Source organism: Ranitomeya imitator, chromosome 9 (assembly GCF_032444005.1).
Source record: "Ranitomeya imitator isolate aRanImi1 chromosome 9, aRanImi1.pri, whole genome shotgun sequence".
Classification (NCBI taxonomy): Eukaryota; Metazoa; Chordata; class Amphibia; order Anura; family Dendrobatidae; genus Ranitomeya; species Ranitomeya imitator.
In genome coordinates, this window is record NC_091290.1 from 62,095,144 (window position 1) to 62,115,628 (window position 20,485).

General features: G+C 42.2%; 1 protein-coding gene and 1 long non-coding RNA gene across 3 annotated transcripts in view; one reads left to right on the plus strand and one right to left on the minus strand.

The window, feature by feature from the left end:
* The window catches only part of LUZP2 (leucine zipper protein 2), a 1,110,632-nt gene that overhangs the window by 231,451 nt on the left and 858,696 nt on the right, over window positions 1-20,485 (plus strand). The window lies entirely within an intron of this gene.
* LOC138648747 (uncharacterized) lies at window positions 7,357-8,159 on the minus strand. Its single transcript, XR_011315182.1, has 2 exons — window positions 7,951-8,159; window positions 7,357-7,859 (listed from the first exon to the last, which is right to left on the minus strand). It is a non-coding gene; the product is annotated as an uncharacterized lncRNA (long non-coding RNA).

The following is a 20,485-nucleotide window of genomic DNA, read 5'->3' on the forward strand; positions in this document are numbered from 1 at the left end:
AGACTAGGGACTATTTTTTTTACAGCGGTGGAGGAATGCAATGCGGAAGGATACCTTCCTCCCATTATTGTGTTCCTGGGGCCCCTAGAGAGCGGTCGCATCAGCTGATGCTGCCGTTCTCCACGGGAGATTGTCGTGGGACACGCGTGAATTTCTGGGGATCAGGGAGTATATTGGTTGTTTGTTATTTCAATCTTTTTTTACAGATGACACTGGCTTCGGGGATCAAAATGACAAGTAATGGTGAGTATGTACTCTATGTTATATGTACTGTATGTCTGTATGTAAGTATGGTATCCAATGTATTAATGTATTGTATATAGTATGTATGTATAAAGGTATGTTGTATGTAGTATGTAGTATGTATGTAGTATGTATTTAGTATGTTGTATGCATTTAGTATGTATGTAGTATGTATGTAGTATGTATGTATGAATGTTGTATGGATATATGTAGTATGTTGTATGTATGTTGTATGCATGTAGTATGTATGTTGTATGTATGTAGTATGTAGCATGTATGTAGTATCTGAGTAGTATGTATGTATGATGTATGTAGTATGTATGTAGTAGGTATGTTGTATGTATGTAGTATGTATGTAGTATGTATGTAGCATGTTGTATGTATGTAGTATGTATGTAGTATGTATGTAGTAGGTATGCTGTATGTATGTAGTATGTATGTATCATGTTTTATGTATGTAGTATGTATGTAGTATGCATGTAGCATGTTGTATGTATATAGTATGTATGTAGTATGCATGTAGTATGTTGCATGTATGTAGTATGTTGTATGTATGTATGTATGCTGTATTTATGTATGTAGTATGTATGTATGTATGTAGTATGTATGTAGTATGCATGTAGTATGTATGTTTTTTTTTTTACATTCAACACATTAGCCGGATGATGGGACTACTTCTGTCCCATCATTGGCTAATGTGTCAATCACTGCCATTGTAGCAGGCATAGCCCGATGGGACTTGTTGTCCCATCAGACGATGCCTGCAAAACTGCACAAACCCACAAGAGGTCCACACAGACCCCCGTCAGGCCGCACAGACACCAGCAGGCCGTACAGACCCCCTGAGAGGCCCGTACAGACCCCCGGCAGGCCGCACAGACCCCCGGCAGGCCGCACAGACCCCAAAGAGGCCCGTACAGACCCCCAGCAGGCCGTACAGACCCCCAGCAGCCCACACAGACCCCCGAGAGGCTTGTACAGACCCCTGGCAGGCCGCACAGACCCCCAGCAGCCCACACAGACCCCAGAGAGGCCCGTACAGACCCCCAGCAGGCCAAACAGACCCCCAGCCGGCCGCACAGACCCCCAAGAGGCCCGTACAGACCACCGGCAGGCCCGCACAGACCCCCCCATGGTCACGCACAGACCCGGCCCGCACACACAGATGCAGTCTCTGCCAACGCACCGCCTACACTCCATTATAGTGCATCATTGCACTATGGGAACTTCCGATTCTAGTATCCAATATCTTAAAAATATCGGAAATCAGTATTGGAAATCCGATACAGCGAATATCGGCCGATACCCAATATTTGCAGTATCGAAATGCTCAACACTAATCACAAGCAATCAGATGATCGCATCTTCAAGTCCCCTAAAGGGAAGTTTGAAATACAGTAAGAAGTTAAGAAAGAAGTTTTAAAAAATATGAAAAGAATAAAAAAGTTCAAATCACCCTCTTTCACCCCATTAAAAATAAAACAATAGCAATACTCATATCTGGTGTCACCACATTCATAAAAGTACCCTCTACCAAAATATAAAATAAATATAAAATTAATCTGTTAATTAAATGGCATAATAAGAAGAAAGATCGAGTAACCAGATTACGTTTGTAAGGAAAGTGCAATATGAGACAAGCAATACATTGTATTTACCCAAAATGGTTTTAAAGGAAAACATCAGATCAGAGAGCAACAAATAAACCATCACACAAGCATTATATGCCAAAAATTGAAAGTGTTATGGTTCTCGGAAAATGACGACACAGGCAAAGATTTTTATTATAAACTTCCAATTTTTTTTTGACCATTTAAAAAAAAATAACTATACATGTTTGGTATCTACGTAATCATACTGACCAGCGGAATCATATTGCCATGTATGTTTTACAGTATAGCAAGCATGATAAATAACTCCCGTTCCTCACAAAAAAATGTCAAATTGAACTTTTTTTGCAATTTCAATGCATTGAAATTTTTTCTAGTTTTCCAGTGCATCACATGATAAAGTGTAATTCAAAAGTACAACTTAAGAAGCAAAAAAACAAACCCTCATACGGCTATGTGAATGGAAACAAATAAATCTAACAAATTAATTAATAAAAAATAAATAATAAAGTTATTGCTCTTGGAAGAAGAGGTGAAAAAATTGATTAAACGGAAAATCGCCCGAGGGTTAAAGGGTTAAATTGAAACTGTCGAACCTTTGCCTCCCCCAACATGTTCACAGGAGGTTGAATGAGGAGTATCTTCCAAAATGTGAAGGGTCAGACGATTATACTGTGATAAGGAGTCCCTTTAGGCTCCAAAACTCTGGAAGTTCAATATACATCGTCTGTGATTGTACCACACCAATTTCCCTCCCAAAGCTAAGGTTCTAGGTAGAATTGATCCGTTTTTTAATATGTGATGGAGCTTGCCACAATTGTTTTAAATTGTAACAATTAATAAGTAATTCCTAATAGATACCTCCTTGATTAGAATTACATATCTTCGCATATTCAAGTCTCTAAGATTCTCTAAGCTTTCAGATTACAATTTCAGGAGATTTTCCCTAGCTATCACTCAGTGAATCACAGGCATTTAAGTCTCTCCAATCAAACTTAATTATAGCATGTAATTGCTTGTTTGTTGTCCAGTCCAAAGCTATGAAAAAATATAAAATTGCTAAAACAGTATTTAAAATATTCTTTATCATTTACAGATTTACTAAAGCTTTAATTAGCTCCCCAACAGCTGCGCATCCATCGTACACTGTAATAATCCATTTTGGGCCTGGATTCGCTGTCATAAATAAGGAGTCTTTTACATTTGAACTGATAAATGTTCAGCATTAAATGAAACGGGACAGTTGTTTAATTTGAATACCTACCACGATGTCAATCTAAATCCACTTCGGCTGATTTAATTAGGAAAACTTAGTGTTCATCAATTTCTAATTAAACATTAGCATCCATGCTGTGAATAAGCAACAAAAATTCTCATACAAAACTAAAAGTGAAAATTAGCTGAGCAATAAAGATAATTTGCATGTTTAGAAAATTTGTCAAAATGCTCATGAATAATTCAACACTCATTGTCAAAGATGTATTAACATATTTTAATGAGCTCTTTTTATTTGACTTGTTCCTTATGGAAAATGGCAAAACGGAGTGTTGCTTCCTATGTAATAGACCTGAGATATGCAGGAAAAAATGTAGGATCTTAAAAAAAACGAAATATATAAATAAATTAATAAATAAAAAAGACTGCTAGAAACGTTCTTTGGATAAAATAAAATAAGACAGAAAAACATGAAATGTCCTATAAGTTAAACATATCCACAAATTGAATAAAATAGGCTTAATGAAGACAGAGTCTAGGGCTAATACCAGTGATTACACTAACTGCTGGCTATTAAGTCAAAAAAGGACATTTCCCTAAACTTGTAAAAGAATTGTCATGCCTCTGAAGAATGCTCGTAAAATGCTGCAAAATAATAAAACAACCAATATTCACTTTAAAGGGACACTGTCACCTGAATTTGGAGGGAACAATCTTCAGCCATGGAGGCGGGGATTTTGGGTGTTTGATTCTTGCCTTGCCTTGCACAGGCATGTACTACAGAGGACAGAGAATCAACTTCAATCCAATATTGCAGCCAGCATGCAGCCAGCTGGTAAGGAAAAGGTGAATCAAACACCCAAAAACCCCGCCTCCATGGCTGAAGATTGTTCCCTCCAAATTCAGGTGACAGTGTCCCTTTAATGGTTTTCTGGCTCTGCCTCTCCCATTCTTCCTGAATTATTGGCTGATCTCTATACATCCTTTACCCAATCACTGGGTATAGTCACTGCTGAGCCCAGTGATTCGCTTCGCCAAACACATATTGGTCTGGAAAGAAAAGAAAGTACAGATCATCAGTATTTTGTACCTGAACAACATCCTTCACAAACAATAATGTTTGAAAGTTTAAGAACCCTTCAGAATTTTCCATATTTCTGTGTAAATTTGACTTAAAACTACCATATTTTGTGGACTATGAGATGCACCGGGCCATAAGAAGCACTAAAATTTTGAGGAGGAAAATAAAAAAAAAATGTTTTGATGTATCAAATGGTGGTCCATCTTATAGTCTGAATTTAGCTCACCATGGTGGCTGCGGCAATGGAGTGGAGTTATAGGAGGCCTTGTTGCCACTGCAGGAAGCTGGCAGCAGCAAGAATGGGATAATACTGTGTGCCCTGGGCAGGGAGGGAGGGGGTGTCCCGGCAGTGGGAGGCTGGAGCCATTGATCTCTCTGCTGTGGGGTCCAAGAAAATGTCAGCAGTGCAGGCAAGAGCAGAGTCCTGGCTGTACACATTGATCTCTCGTTGGTAGGCTTCAGGTGATAGGCCACCAGAGGTAGCGCATGCGCACATTGAGATTTTGTCATGTGCTGCGACCTGTGGCCATTTTCCTAAAGCCCATTGTTAGGACACTCCCTCCTCCCTTTCCAGGGCCTGCAGCATTGCCCCACTCCTGCCGCAACTGGCTTCCTGCAGCGAAGACCTTGCCTCACGTGACCCCGCACCACCACCACCACTGCCCACACCCCGGTAAGCTACATTCATACTATTAAAGGCATCCCCATTTTCCTCCCAAGATATGGAGTTAGGGTTGGCGGAATGCACCGAGTATATATATATATATATATATATATATATATATGTATTAATAGGTGCGTTCGCAACCCGGGGTCCACCGTGCAGGAGGGGAACCTGCTGCTGGCAAATGGCAGCGCTATATGGTGGTATAAGCGAACTCTGTTAACTCCACAGATTCACGAGAAACAAGATGCTGTGCCCTGTTAACTTCACAGAAATACACAGCTATCAAACAGAGTAAAACTGTGGTCATGCAGTCAGAGAATCAGGCAAACAACTCCTCACCGGAGATACCGGTATTCTAGTGGCTTATTTCAGCCAAGGCCCTGAATACACACATACAAACTCCTCACCAGAGGTGCCGGTATTCTAGGGGCTTATTTCAGCCAAACTCTAACCACATACAGGCATGACCACACTGGCGCTGAGCTCATAGTCTTTGGTTTGATACTAGTGCGCGGCCAAGCAAACCTTTTACAGCTGTAGCAGACAAGTACCTTCCAAGTGGTCCAATAGGAGCTGCTACAGGGCCTGAGCGGGTGACCCCCAATGAGAGGTCCTCCCGTGGGCATGCTCAGTGTGTGCAAAGCAGGACTTTGTCCCAGAAAAGCCTGCACACCGCTGACCAGTGCTGGCTACAAAAGCAGAACAAGGAAAGGCAGCAGTAACCCTTTGCACCGTATCAGGCTGAGCGAGACGCTTTGACCGACGTCTCCACTGAGAAGGCTCCACTGTGGCTGAAGCAGAATGGGTGACCGAAGCAGACATGGCTCGAGATTCCCCCTGTGCAGCGGCAGGATCTCGACTCCTAACATTTGGTACATTCAATTTTCAAAGAAATCCTAATAGTAGATGTAAAGAGTTGAATTAAACAAATAAGTCAAAAATATTAAACTTGTTAACTTGCTAAATAAGGGAAATGATCCAATATCACATGTCAATGACTGGTAAAAATATGTGAACCTTTTGATCTCAGTATCCTGTGTGACCAACCTAGTAGAATTTTACCCTATTCCTCCCTGCAAAACAGGATAAAATCTGTTATGCTGGTGGGTTTTCTCCCATGAACTGCTCACTTCATGCCTTTCCACAATATTACTATAGGATTAAGGTCAGGATTTTGACTTGGTCATTCTAAAACTTTAACTTTTTTCTGCTTTAACCATTATATTATATAGCAAAGCGTGTGTTTTGGATCATTGTCTTGCTACTTACAGTAATCCACATTCTCTTGAAATTTAGTTCAGGGAAAAATATCAAGATATCTTCTTTTACAATTTGCTGGTAACATTTAGAATTCTTTGATCCATTAATGTTGGCAAGCTATCCTAGCTGGGATGCAGCAAAAAAGTCCAAACCATTATACCACCACTACCATGTTTCACAGATACTATCAGGTTTTTTAGTGTAATGTAGTATTGTTCTTTCTCTAAACATAACTATTTTCATTTAACTGAAAACATTCTATTTTGGTCTGATCCTTTCCCAAAATATTGTTCCCATAGCCTTTTGGCTTGGCTTGGTGATCTTTAGCAAACTACAGATGGGCAACAACATTCTTTTTGGAAAGCAGAGGCTTTATTTTTACATTCTTTCCACGTACACCATAGTCATTCAGTGTTGTCTTGATGATTGTCATGCTCACACCCTGACTGGTTGTTGTGAGCTCGGGGGGATTGCGGCCCCACTGTGCCACAAATCAGACTACTCTGGAAGGGGCATGACTATGAGAGCTGCCTGGGTTTTCACTGGAGCCTCTGATGGGGAGGTCAGGCTTGTGCAGCAGGCAGCTGCCAAGTGCTACTTCAGGGTGGTGTCTGGCTGTGGCTGCTGATCCCACTTGGAGAACAGGAACACTAGGACTGGTGCGGGCATCAGACAGGACTGGCAGAAGAGCACGGCTGAAACTCAGACGAGTAAGCTGGCATGGCTGAGACACAGGGCTGGCAGAGACAAGGCAGAGAACACAGGGCTGGCAGGGACACAGCAGAGAACACAGTGCTGGCAGGTACAGCAGAGAACACAGGGCTGGCAGACACAGCAGAGAACACAGGGCTGGCAGGCACAGTAGAGAACACAGGGCTGGCAGGCACGGCAGAGAACACAGGGCTGGCAGGAACACAGGGCTGGAAGGGATGGCAGGAACACAGGACTGGTTGGTTTGGTGTATGAAGGAACAGGTTGGGACCTGTTCGCACAGGAGATGCTGGTACAAGAACAAGCCATAAGGAAAGGAGAATGAATGAACAGGTTGGGACCTGTTCATACAGGAGATGCAGGTACAGAAACAAGCCAGAAGGAAAGGAGAATGAAGGAACAGGTTGGGACCTGTTCACACAGGAAAAGAAGTGCAAGGTTGCAGATAGGAGCGGAAGAGCAGCAAGAGATAGTGTAGCAAGAAAAGCTAAGCAGAGCAGAACCGCAAGAAATGCGGAGAGGAGCTGCAGCAAGACCAATATAGAAAAATCAGCCGCACTCTTATGGTATATCTTTGCAAAAATGTGATGTATTTATTCACATGTGTTGAGACAAAATTTTCATATATATACACACACAGCAGGGAGTATAAACGAAGTAGTAACGTTTCGACCCTGCCTCGGGTCTTTCTCAAACTGTAATCAAACACAAATAACAATTAGTGTTATATACATATGGGGTGCTTTACATAAAGACAAAACCAGATGAACATAATCATTATTTACAGAAAACTATATACAATAAGGATCCCATCTGAAAAGTATCTGTATGAGATAGCGCTGTCAAAATAGATAACCTACACAAGGTCCATTAGGGGTGCTGTCGCTAACATAAAGTTCTATTGTAGAGACTGGAAACAAGGTCCAGTCTGACCAGTGAAGCTGACAAAATAGGTACAAAATTAGGTACAAAATTAAGTAACGTTATACCCAGTGGTGGACATGATATGGAGAAGCACTGACCTGCGTTTTCTAGATAGTGTGAAAAATAAGAAGTGTGGTCCCTTTAAGGGCTGCAAATAAAGAGGAGAGAGGGTTCCTTGTGAGAAGATACAAGATTAAAAGTAGTGGGGTCCTGGTAGAAAAAACAGATGAGTCACCAACCTCCTATTGTTGTGGTGTCAGGTCTTCCTGCTTCTGTGGGCGTGTGTGTCTGCATGGGAAATAGTGCCTCTATTTATAGCACCTATTCAAACTGAGGCTGCAGCTCCCAAAGGGAGGTGTGAAATGCTGTATGTGAGCCCTTAATGAATAGTGCCAGCACACTGGGGAATGAGAGAGAGGCTTGGAGTCTCTGTAATGTGCTGTGCAGTTGCTAGGTATCTCAAGGGAGGTGTGGAACACTCCCTGCCTGTCATCTGGGAGGAGGTGTGGCGAATGGGGGGAGAAAAGAGAGGAGTGGAAAGGGTATAAGATGCAAGAGTGTCTTTTGTAAAAGAAGCATATCAGTAAGAATAATGGGGAGAAAGCGTAGAACAATTAGTAAAACTGCAGGGAGCCAACTTGAGCCAGAAATAAATGTCGAATTGGAAAAAAAAAAAAAAAAATGAAATGAAAATGAAATGAAATGAAACTAGACGTAAAAATAAAAATAAAATTAAAGAAAAATAAAAATAAAGAAAAAATAAAAATAAAAAAATAAAAATAAAAAATAAAAAATAATAAAACCGGGAGACTTTGTAACTTACCCATGGCAGGTGTAAGAAATAGATAGTTGGCTCAGTGCATCTATAAGAATTAATACAAGGTTAGATCTGAAGAAACAAATAATAATCACATCCACCACTAAGTTATAACACATGTACAATTATACATATAGACAACATGTTTGCACGGAAATAATATTATAGCAAAATATGACTGACTCAGCAGTTCAACCAGGGGTCCTAAGTCACGAGATCCAATTCCCTGTTGAGGCCCTTTGGTGTGAGGGTTTGTAGTGTGTGTATCCAGTAGGCCTCCCTCTCTTTAAGTAGCTTGACGTGATTGCCGCCCCTCCTGGGTCTTTCTACCTGTTCCACAACTTGGAATCTTAGTTGTGAAATGGAGTGTTTGGCTGTTATGAAGTGATCCGGTATGGGTAACCATGTCTTTTTGCACCTAATTGTGGATTTATGGTTCGATATGCGGTCACGGATGTGTTGTGTCGTTTCACCTACGTAAACTAAACCGCAGGGACATTTAACCACATATACCACAAAATTCGATTCGCATGTGAAAAAATCCTTCACCTTGTATCGCTTACCGGAATGGGGGTGGACAATATCCTCGCCTTTAATGACATTAGAGCAACATGCACAACTTAGACATGGGTATGTCCCTACCCGTTTAGAGCCAATGAATCTCTGTTTGGGCTGTTTCGTCAAGCTACCAATGTCGGCCCTTACCCACTGATTCCTAAGATTGGGTGGTTTTCTTTTGCACATCAGTGCTGGGTTTTTGAAAGCTTCAATGCCAGGGTATGACCTGTGGAGAAGTGGCCAGTGTCTGTTAATGATATTATATAGTTTAGGCATTATCGGGTGATGAGTATGAACAAACGGAATACGTTCAGGTTTGATGGATGGATTACGGGTGGATACTGAACCTAGGACTCTCTGTTTTTCGGTATTAAGGAGTTGTTTTGGATAATTCCTATCCAGGAATTTCTCTGACATTTCTTTAAGACGAATTTCAAGTAAATTCTCATCAGACACGATCCTCTTAACCCTTTGAAACTGGGAGCGTGGTAGACTGTTTTTAGTGGATCTTGGGTGACAACTAGTGTACAACAGAAGGTTATTTGAATCCGTGGGTTTGGTAAAGATATCAGACTCCAGTGTAACCCTATTGTTTTTAGTAACCATCGTGTCCAGAAATGAGATTTTTGTCAAATCCCAGGTAAGGGTGAACTGGAGTTCAGGTCTTACTGAGTTGAGGAAATAATGAAACGAAAGTAGGCTCTCAGGGGTGCCTTCCCATAAACAAAAAATGTCATCAATAAACCTAATCCAACTTTTAGCGTGAGTTCTGAAGAGCTCATTTGTATAGATGAAAGTGCATTCAAATGCATCCATGTATGTATTTGCATATGCCGGCGCCACGTTCGAGCCCATGGCGGTCCCGCAGATCTGTAAAAAATATTGGTCGCCGAAAAGAAAAAAGTTGTTGTACAGGACAATTGTTAATAAATCAAGGCAAAATTGTTGGGAGTTTTGGGATAAATCTGACGTTTTGAGGAGATCTTGTACTGCTTGGAGACCCAAGGGATGTTGGATAGATGTATATAAGCTTTTAACATCAAAGGTAGCAAGGATACAGTCTGACGGAAGGTTAGAAAATCCTCTGATGATTTCCAGAAAGTGACTAGTGTCTAAAATGAAAGATCTGGTTTGTTTCGTGAGAGGAGTGAGGATTTTTTCTAATAGAATGGATAGTGGGGATAAAATGGAATCTGTAGATGCAACTATAGGCCTGCCAGGGGGGTTATTGAGAGATTTGTGTATTTTTGGTAATACATAAAAAACTGGGGTTATGGGGTGTTGATTTATTAGAAAAGTGGATGTCTTGTGGTCTATAGTATTGGAGGTCAAATATTTGTCTAATGTTAATTCTATTTTCCTTTTGATGTCACTAGTGGGGTCTCGAGTGATCTGTTTATACGTCTGTGTGTCAGATAATTGGTTCCTTATTTCCCTGATGTAGTCCACTTGATTCATAATCACTATGGCCCCTCCCTTGTCTGCCGGTTTAATGGTTATGTGTTTATTGTTTTTAAGTGACCTCACTGCTTGTTTCTCTATGACAGACATGTTGTTATGGGTTGGGAAGGCCCCTTTGCTATGTTGTTCCATTACCAGATTAATGTCCTTCTGTATAAGATCGATGTATGCCTCTGTGGCGTGATAGCTCCTTGGTGGATTGAAGCTACTCACGTTGCGTAGACCCCACATGGAAATGGAAAGTTCCGGGGTCTGAGGTACAGTGCTTGTTGTAGACAAATCTTGTTGAAGTCCAAAGTGTGTTTTCAAACGCAAGCTACGGTAAAACCGTTGTAAGTCTTGCTCAAGTCTAAATTTATCCCAGGGTGGAGTGGGACAAAAAGAGAGACCTCGCTGGAGGACCGTCAGTTCAGAAGGGGTTAATGTGTAATCGGAAATGTTTACCACCGAGTTGAGTGTCCTACCTGTGATCGTGTTGTCATCCGTTCTGGAGCGGTAGCGATGGCCCCTCCTGGTCGGTCTCCTCCTGTATTCCGTGGATTGTATCTCCTGGGCTGGCGTCCTGATAAAAAACGGTTCTGTGGGAGGCTGTGGGTTGATCCTTCGCTGTCTGAACTGAAAGAGTCTGGTCTTCTGTTGCCATAGTTTCCACGTCTGTAGCCCCCACTCGGTAAATCGTTCCATCTGTAAACGCGGTCCTGTTGATAATCGTCCAAGTCTCTCTGGAACTTTGTCCTTTTCCTTTCCTGTAGACTTTTACGGTTCTCCTCGATGATTTTATCGGTTTTGGTTTTCAATGTTTGCCAATCTGCCGTGGATAAAGTAGAGGTTAGCTGTTCTTCAATAGCAGATACCTTTTTTCCGCTTCACCAATCGCTGTATGGAGAGAGTCAATGGTTAATAGGATAATATCTAATGAGCATTTGTTCAGAATCTGTTTAAACTTTTCACAAAATTCTGGATTTTCTGAAAAAAGAGTAGGACGCAGATGGCATCGGAGGCCACGTGGTATCCTGCTTTGCCGGTAATATTCCGCTAGAGTGATAGAGTGAAGGTCATAGGACATGAGTTTCCGTCGTTCCTTTTCATAGTCTCTGGTTCTAATTTCGTGGGCGGGAACTTTGAGAAAATCCCCCGAATTAGTGACCTTGGAGAGGATTCTTGTGGCTGTTGAATCGTCAAACGCAAAGGTCTGAGTTGTCATCGGGATGCAGGTGCCGCTCACCACTTCAGTGATATATTAAGAAAAAAGGAGCGCACTCAGCTATCTTAGGTTGGTGCTGGCTGTACTTGGGAAAAACCCAACAACAAGTCCAATATAGAAAAATCAGCCGCACTCTTATGGTATATCTTTGCAAAAATGTGATGTATTTATTCACATGTGTTGAGACAAAATTTTCATATATATACACACACAGCAGGGAGTATAAACGAAGTAGTAACGTTTCGACCCTGCCTCGGGTCTTTCTCAAACTGTAATCAAACACAAATAACAATTAGTGTTATATACATATGGGGTGCTTTACATAAAGACAAAACCAGATGAACATAATCATTATTTACAGAAAACTATATACAATAAGGATCCCATCTGAAAAGTATCTGTATGAGATAGCGCTGTCAAAATAGATAACCTACACAAGGTCCATTAGGGGTGCTGTCGCTAACATAAAGTTCTATTGTAGAGACTGGAAACAAGGTCCAGTCTGACCAGTGAAGCTGACAAAATAGGTACAAAATTAGGTACAAAATTAAGTAACGTTATACCCAGTGGTGGACATGATATGGAGAAGCACTGACCTGCGTTTTCTAGATAGTGTGAAAAATAAGAAGTGTGGTCCCTTTAAGGGCTGCAAATAAAGAGGAGAGAGGGTTCCTTGTGAGAAGATACAAGATTAAAAGTAGTGGGGTCCAGGTAGAAAAAACAGATGAGTCACCAACCTCCTATTGTTGTGGTGTCAGGTCTTCCTGCTTCTGTGGGCTTGTGTGTCTGCATGGGAAATAGTGCCTCTATTTATAGCACCTATTCAAACTGAGGCTGCAGCTCCCAAAGGGAGGTGTGAAATGCTGTATGTGAGCCCTTAATGAATAGTGCCAGCACACTGGGGAATGAGAGAGAGGCTTGGAGTCTCTGTAATGTGCTGTGCAGTTACTAGGTATCTCAAGGGAGGTGTGGAACACTCCCTGCCTGTCATCTGGGAGGAGGTGTGGCGAATGGGGGGAGAAAAGAGAGGAGTGGAAAGGGTATAAGATGCAAGAGTGTCTTTTGTAAAAGAAGCATATCAGTAAGAATAATGGGGAGAAAGCGTAGAACAATTAGTAAAACTGCAGGGAGCCAACTTGAGCCAGAAATAAATGTCGAATTGGAAAAAAAAATGTTGAATTGCAGGAGTGCGGAGCAGAGGTAAAGCCACAAAGGTACAGAGCAGGCAGAGCCGCAAGAGTGCAGAGTGTAAGTAGACTAAGAACATAAGGAAAGATAAGACTAGGTTCAGACAAGGAACAAAAACAAAGAAACAAGAACAAAGACACAGGGACCAGGATATTCTGCCTCCTGGAAGGTGGACAACAAGATCAAGGCAAGAACACTGAGAAAAGCCTCCAGAGAGGGAGTAACACAGAGCAAGGCCTGGCAAATTCAGAAGCTAAACACAAACTGAGCTAACACATTGCACAGGCCCAGTCCACTGGGTGGAGCTGCACTAAATACTGGAGGCCTCTTTGTAATTGAACCAGAATAGATTAGACAGGTGCACCTGATTCCTATAAGAACCAGAGAGTTCAGGCGCCGCCCCCCTATACACACAGCCAGGAAGCATGCAGAGGGCAGAGGCACAGAATATGGAGCTGGCAAGAAATAGAAACCGCATCATGACCTGGAACAGTGGGTAAGATAGTGTGAGAGATGAGAGGCCATGCCGTGAAGCCAGCAGAGTTGTTACAATGATGGTCTAATTAACATTAGCTACTGTGAGAGAGGTTCTTTAGATGCTTAGGGATTATCTTGGGTTTTTTTGGGACCTCACAAACTATTATATGCCATGCTCTTGGAGTGATCTTTGTTTGTCAACCACTCATAGGGAGGGGATAATCATCTTGAATTCCCTCCATATATACACAATTTGTCCGACTATAGATTGAGGGAGTCCAAACTGTTTAGAGATGATTTTGTAACCTTTTGCAGCTTGATCATAAAAGCAACTCCCTTTATTAAGTTCTCAGATTTATCCTTTGTTTTTGCCATCATATATTTCCACAAGCATGTGATGTGAAGATCGTGAGATCAGACTTTTGATAGATTCCTATTCCTTAATTAAAACGCGTTGCCCGCTCAAACCTGACTTTCATCCCATTCATTGAAAACACCAGACTCTAGTTCTCAAACTATCTGTTAATCCTAAATGTTTGTAGTTTTTTAAACTCACAGCCATGTGATATTGGATCATTTCATTTATTTAAAGAATGACAAAGTCTAATATTATTAACATTTTTTTAACTATTGCCCTTTATTTGCTTTTAGGACTTCCGTAAAAATCTGATCTAGTTTTGGTCAAATTTATGCGGAAATATGGAAAATTTTGCAGGGTTTCACAAACTTTCCAGCACCATTATTGTATGGTGTGTAACGTTGCACTTACTGCGTATCTTGGGGACACTCTCTTGGCTGCGATAGTCAGGCACACAGGAACGATCTTTCACTTAAAACAGTCTATGTGGTTTATTTTCTCCATGAACCATAGAAACATGAACAAAAGGCAAACAGTCTTCTTACATCAGACAGACGAAACCTCAATGTCCATAGTAGAGCTCCGCTCTCTCAGGTCGGTGGGTGCACAGTCTGTGCTATGACCAGCACACAAGCTCTACAGCCTAAACACGGTCTGTTGTGAATTCTGTGGCCAAGCTCCCTCCTGTGGTCGTGAGTGGTACTTCGGCTGGTTCTGTCTATGAGCTTCCTTTGGTGGATGAGAGTGGTACTGCGGCTTCTGAGTTTCCTTCCTCAGGTGATGAGGTTAAGTCGTTAGGTGCTGCTCTATTTAACTCCACCTGGTGCTTTGATCCTGGCCTCCAGTCAATGTTCTAGTATTGGTCTTGCTTCCTCCTGGATCGTTCCTGTGGCCTGTCTATCCTGCATAAGCTAAGTTCTGCTTGTGTTACTTTTGTTTGCTATTTTTTCTGTCCAGCTTGCTATATTGGTTTTTCTTGCTTGCTGGAAGCTCTGAGACGCAGAGGGAGCACCTCCGTACCGTTAGTCGGTGCGGAGGGTCTTTTTGCCCCTCTGCGTGGTTGTTTGTAGGTTTTTGTGTTGACCGCAAAGCTATCTTTCCTATCCTCGGTCTATTCAGTAAGTCGGGCCTCACTTTGCTAAATCTATTTCATCTCTGTGTTTGTATTTCATCTTTACTCACAGTCATTATATGTGGGGGGCTGCTTTTTCCTTTGGGGAATTTCTCTGAGGCAAGGTAGGCTTGTTTTTCTATCTTCAGGGCTAGTTAGTTTCTCAGGCTGTGCCGAGTTGCATAGGGAGCGTTAGGCGCAATCCACGGCTACCTCTAGTGTGTTGTGATAGGATTAGGGATTGCGGTCAGCAGAGTTTCCACGTCTCAGAGCTCGTCCTATGTCTTTGGTAAATGTCAGGTCACTTTGTGTGCTCTGAACTTCAATGTCCATTGTGGTTCTGAATTACCTGTTCATAACAGTACTGGAGGCCTAAAGTACTAATGCTTCTCAATAGAGGGAAAAGAGAAGTTCTGAGACCATTTTTTTTTCTTTGCACTGTGTTCTGTCTTTCTTTTCCCCTTTACATCAGGGTGGTTCAGAACACAGGTGTGGACATGGACATTCAGGGTCTGTCCTCTTTGATGGATAATCTCACTATAAGAGTACAGAACATTCAAGATTTAGTGGTTCAGAATCCTATGTTAGAACCTAAAATTCCTATCCCTGAGTTATTTTCTGGAGATAGAGCTAAGTTTTTGAATTTTAAAAATAATTGTAAACTATTTCTGGCTTTGAAACCCCGCTCCTCTGGTGACCCAGTTCAACAAGTTAAGATCATTATTTCTTTATTACGTGGCGACCCTCAAGACTGGGCATTTTCCCTTGCGCCAGGAGATCCTGCATTATGTAATATTGATGCATTTTTTCTGGCGCTCGGATTGCTGTACGACGAACATAATTCAGTGGATTAGGCAGAGAAAAATTTGCTGGCTCTGTGTCAGGGTCAGGATGAGATAGAGATTTATTGTCAGAAGTTTAGAAAGTGGTCCGTGCTCACTCAATGGAATGAATGTGCGCTGGCAGATATTTTCAGAAAGGGTCTCTCTGAAGCCCTTAAGGATGTCATGGTGGGATTTCCTATGCCTGCTGGTCTAAATGAGTCTATGTCTTTGGCCATTCAGATCGGTCGACGCTTGCGTGAGCGTAAATCTGTGCACCATTTGGCGGTATTGTCTGAGCATAAACCTGAGCCTATGCAGTGCGATAGGATTTTGACCAGAGCTGAAAGGCAAGAACACAGATGTCAGAATGGGCTGTGTCTCTACTGTGGTGATTCCACTCATGCTATCTCCGATTGTCCTAAGCGCACTAAGCAGTTTGCTAGGTCCGCCACCATTGGTACGGTACAGTCGAAATTTCTTTTGTCCGTTACTTTGATTTGCTCTTTGTCTTCCTATTCTGTCATGGCATTTGTGGATTCAGGCGCTGCCCTGAATTTGATGGACTTGGAGTTTGCTAGGCGCTGTGGGTTTGTCTTGGAGCCCTTGCAGTGTCTTATTCCATTGAAAGGAATTGATGCTACGCCTTTGGCCAAAAATAAGCCTCAGTTTTGGACCCAGCTGACCATGTGCATGGCTCCTGCGCACCAGGAGGATATTCGCTTTCTGGTGTTGCATAATCTGCATGATGTGGTCGTGTTGGGGTTGCCATGGCTACAAGTCCATAACCCAGTGTGTCCAGCTGGGGTTGTCAGGGGGTACATGGTGATGTTCCATTTCTGTCTATCATCATCCACCCCTTCTGAGGTCCCAGAATTCTTGTCTGATTACCGGGATGTATTCGATGAGCCCAAGTCCAATGCCCTACCTCCGCATAGGGATTGTGATTGTGCTATCGATTTGATTCCTGGTAGTAAGTTTCCTAAGGGTCGACTGTTTAATTTATCTGTACCTGAGCACGCCGCTATGCGGAGTTACGTGAAGGAGTCTTCGGAGAAGGGTCATATTCGCCCGTCATCGTCGCCATTGGGAGCGGGGTTCTTTTTTGTGGCCAAGAAGGATGGTTCGCTGAGACCTTGTATTGATTACCGCCTTCTAAATAAAATTACGTTCAAATTTCAGTACCCCTTGCCGCTGCTGTCTGATTTGTTTGCTCGGATTAAGGGGGCTAGTTGGTTCACCCAGATAGATCTTCGTGGTGCGTATAATGTTGTGCGTATTAAATGGGGTGATGAATGGAAAACAGCATTTAATACGCCCGAAGGCCATTTTGAGTACCTGGTTATGCCTTTCGGGCTTTCTAATGCTCCATCAGTGTTTCAGTCCTTTATGCATGACATCTTCCGAGAGTACCTGGATAAATTCCTGATTGTATACTTGGATGATATTTTGGTCTTCTCGGATGATTGGGAGTCTCATGTGAAGCTGGTCAGAATGGTGTTCCAGTAAATAGGGCAGCACACTGCAGCGCCAAAACATGCAAACTTGAAAACACAAAATTTTGTGTTTTCAAGTTTGCATGTTTTGGCGCTGCAGTGTGCTGCCCTATTTACTTAAATATATACGAGTTGGCGACTCTGGGTTCAGCACCTGTTCACACTGTGTCTATGTTTGGATGTGCAGATCAGGTTTTTTGAAATGTATTCTCTAGCCTTCTGATCGTGCACTCCCCGCCTCCTAGCTTCAGGTGTTTTAATTATAATAGGTCCAATACCCCTCCACAGTGAGAGAGAATTTGAGTCCAAGGAGAGGTTTCACATGTACCCATTCAGATGGAGACGTTTATTCTCAGAGAGGTAGGTCAAGCGTAGGGCCTCGTATAAGAGAGATGCCTTATCGTGGCTACGAGGTACACATAAAATTGGCCATTTTTATGCGCTAAAAGCTCTCATTTTTCATATTTTCAGTGCAGTAATGCAGTTCAAATTTTGTGTTTTCAAGTTTGCATGTTTTGGCGCTGCAGTGTGCTGCCCTATTTACTTAAATATATACGAGTTGGCGACTCTGGGTTCAGCACCTGTTCACACTGTGTCTATGTTTGGATGTGCAGATCAGGTTTTTTGAAATGTATTCTCTAGCCTTCTGATCGTGCACTCCCCGCCTCCTAGCTTCAGGTGTTTTAATTATAATAGGTCCAATACCCCTCCACAGTGAGAGAGAATTTGAGTCCAAGGAGAGGTTTCACATGTACCCATTCAGATGGAGACGTTTATTCTCAGAGAGGTAGGTCAAGCGTAGGGCCTCGTATAAGAGAGATGCCTTATCGTGGCTACGAGGTACACATAAAATTTGCCATTTTTATGCGCTAAAAGCTCTCATTTTTCATATTTTCAGTGCAGTAATGCAGTTCAAATTTTGTGTTTTCAAGTTTGCATGTTTTGGCGCTGCAGTGTGCTGCCCTATTTACTTAAATATATACGAGTTGGCGACTCTGGGTTCAGCACCTGTTCACACTGTGTCTATGTTTGGATGTGCAGATCAGGTTTTTTGAAATGTATTCTCTAGCCTTCTGATCGTGCACTCCCCGCCTCCTAGCTTCAGGTGTTTTAATTATAATAGGTCCAATACCCCTCCACAGTGAGAGAGAATTTGAGTCCAAGGAGAGGTTTCACATGTACCCATTCAGATGGAGACGTTTATTCTCAGAGAGGTAGGTCAAGCGTAGGGCCTCGTATAAGAGAGATGCCTTATCGTGGCTACGAGGTACACATAAAATTGGCCATTTTTATGCGCTAAAAGCTCTCATTTTTCATATTTTCAGTGCAGTAATGCAGTTCAAATTTTGTGTTTTCAAGTTTGCATGTTTTGGCGCTGCAGTGTGCTGCCCTATTTACTTAAATATATACGAGTTGGCGACTCTGGGTTCAGCACCTGTTCACACTGTGTCTATGTTTGGATGTGCAGATCAGGTTTTTTGAAATGTATTCTCTAGCCTTCTGATCGTGCACTCCCCGCCTCCTAGCTTCAGGTGTTTTAATTATAATAGGTCCAATACCCCTCCACAGTGAGAGAGAATTTGAGTCCAAGGAGAGGTTTCACATGTACCCATTCAGATGGAGACGTTTATTCTCAGAGAGGTAGGTCAAGCGTAGGGCCTCGTATAAGAGAGATGCCTTATCGTGGCTACGAGGTACACATAAAATTGGCCATTTTTATGCGCTAAAAGCTCTCATTTTTCATATTTTCAGTGCAGTAATGCAGTTCAAATTTTGTGTTTTCAAGTTTGCATGTTTTGGCGCTGCAGTGTGCTGCCCTATTTACTTAAATATATACGAGTTGGCGACTCTGGGTTCAGCACCTGTTCACACTGTGTCTATGTTTGGATGAGCAGATCAGGTTTTTTGAAATGTATTCTCTAGCCTTCTGATCGTGCACTCCCCGCCTCCTAGCTTCAGGTGTTTTAATTATAATAGGTCCAATACCCCTCCACAGTGAGAGAGAATTTGAGTCCAAGGAGAGGTTTCACATGTACCCATTCAGATGGAGACGTTTATTCTCAGAGAGGTAGGTCAAGCGTAGGGCCTCGTATAAGAGAGATGCCTTATCGTGGCTACGAGGTACACATAAAATTGGCCATTTTTATGCGCTAAAAGCTCTCATTTTTCATATTTTCAGTGCAGTAATGCAGTTCATATTTTGTGTTTTCAAGTTTGCATGTTTTGGCGCTGCAGTGTGCTGCCCTATTTACTTAAATATATACGAGTTGGCGACTCTGGGTTCAGCACCTGTTCACACTGTGTCTATGTTTGGATGTGCAGATCAGGTTTTTTGAAATGTATTCTCTAGCCTTCTGATCGTGCACTCCCCGCCTCCTAGCTTCAGGTGTTTTAATTATAATAGGTCCAATACCCCTCCACAGTGAGAGAGAATTTGAGTCCAAGGAGAGGTTTCACATGTACCCATTCAGATGGAGACGTTTATTCTCAGAGAGGTAGGTCAAGCGTAGGGCCTCGTATAAGAGAGATGCCTTATCGTGGCTACGAGGTACACATAAAATTGGCCATTTTTATGCGCTAAAAGCTCTCATTTTTCATATTTTCAGTGCAGTAATGCAGTTCATATTTTGTGTTTTCAAGTTTGCATGTTTTGGCGCTGCAGTGTGCTGCCCTATTTACTTAAATATATACGAGTTGGCGACTCTGGGTTCAGCACCTGTTCACACTGTGTCTATGTTTGGATGTGCAGATCAGGTTTTTTGAAATGTATTCTCTAGCCTTCTGATCGTGCACTCCCCGCCTCCTAGCTTCAGGTGTTTTAATTATAATAGGTCCAATACCCCTCCACAGTGAGAGAGAATTTGAGTCCAAGGAGAGGTTTCACATGTACCCATTCAGATGGAGACGTTTATTCTCAGAGAGGTAGGTCAAGCGTAGGGCCTCGTATAAGAGAGATGCCTTATCGTGGCTACGAGGTACACATAAAATTGGCCATTTTTATGCGCTAAAAGCTCTCATTTTTCATATTTTCAGTGCAGTAATGCAGTTCAAATTTTGTGTTTTCAAGTTTGCATGTTTTGGCGCTGCAGTGTGCTGCCCTATTTACTTAAATATATACGAGTTGGCGACTCTGGGTTCAGCACCTGTTCACACTGTGTCTATGTTTGGATGTGCAGATCAGGTTTTTTGAAATGTATTCTCTAGCCTTCTGATCGTGCACTCCCCGCCTCCTAGCTTCAGGTGTTTTAATTATAATAGGTCCAATACCCCTCCACAGTGAGAG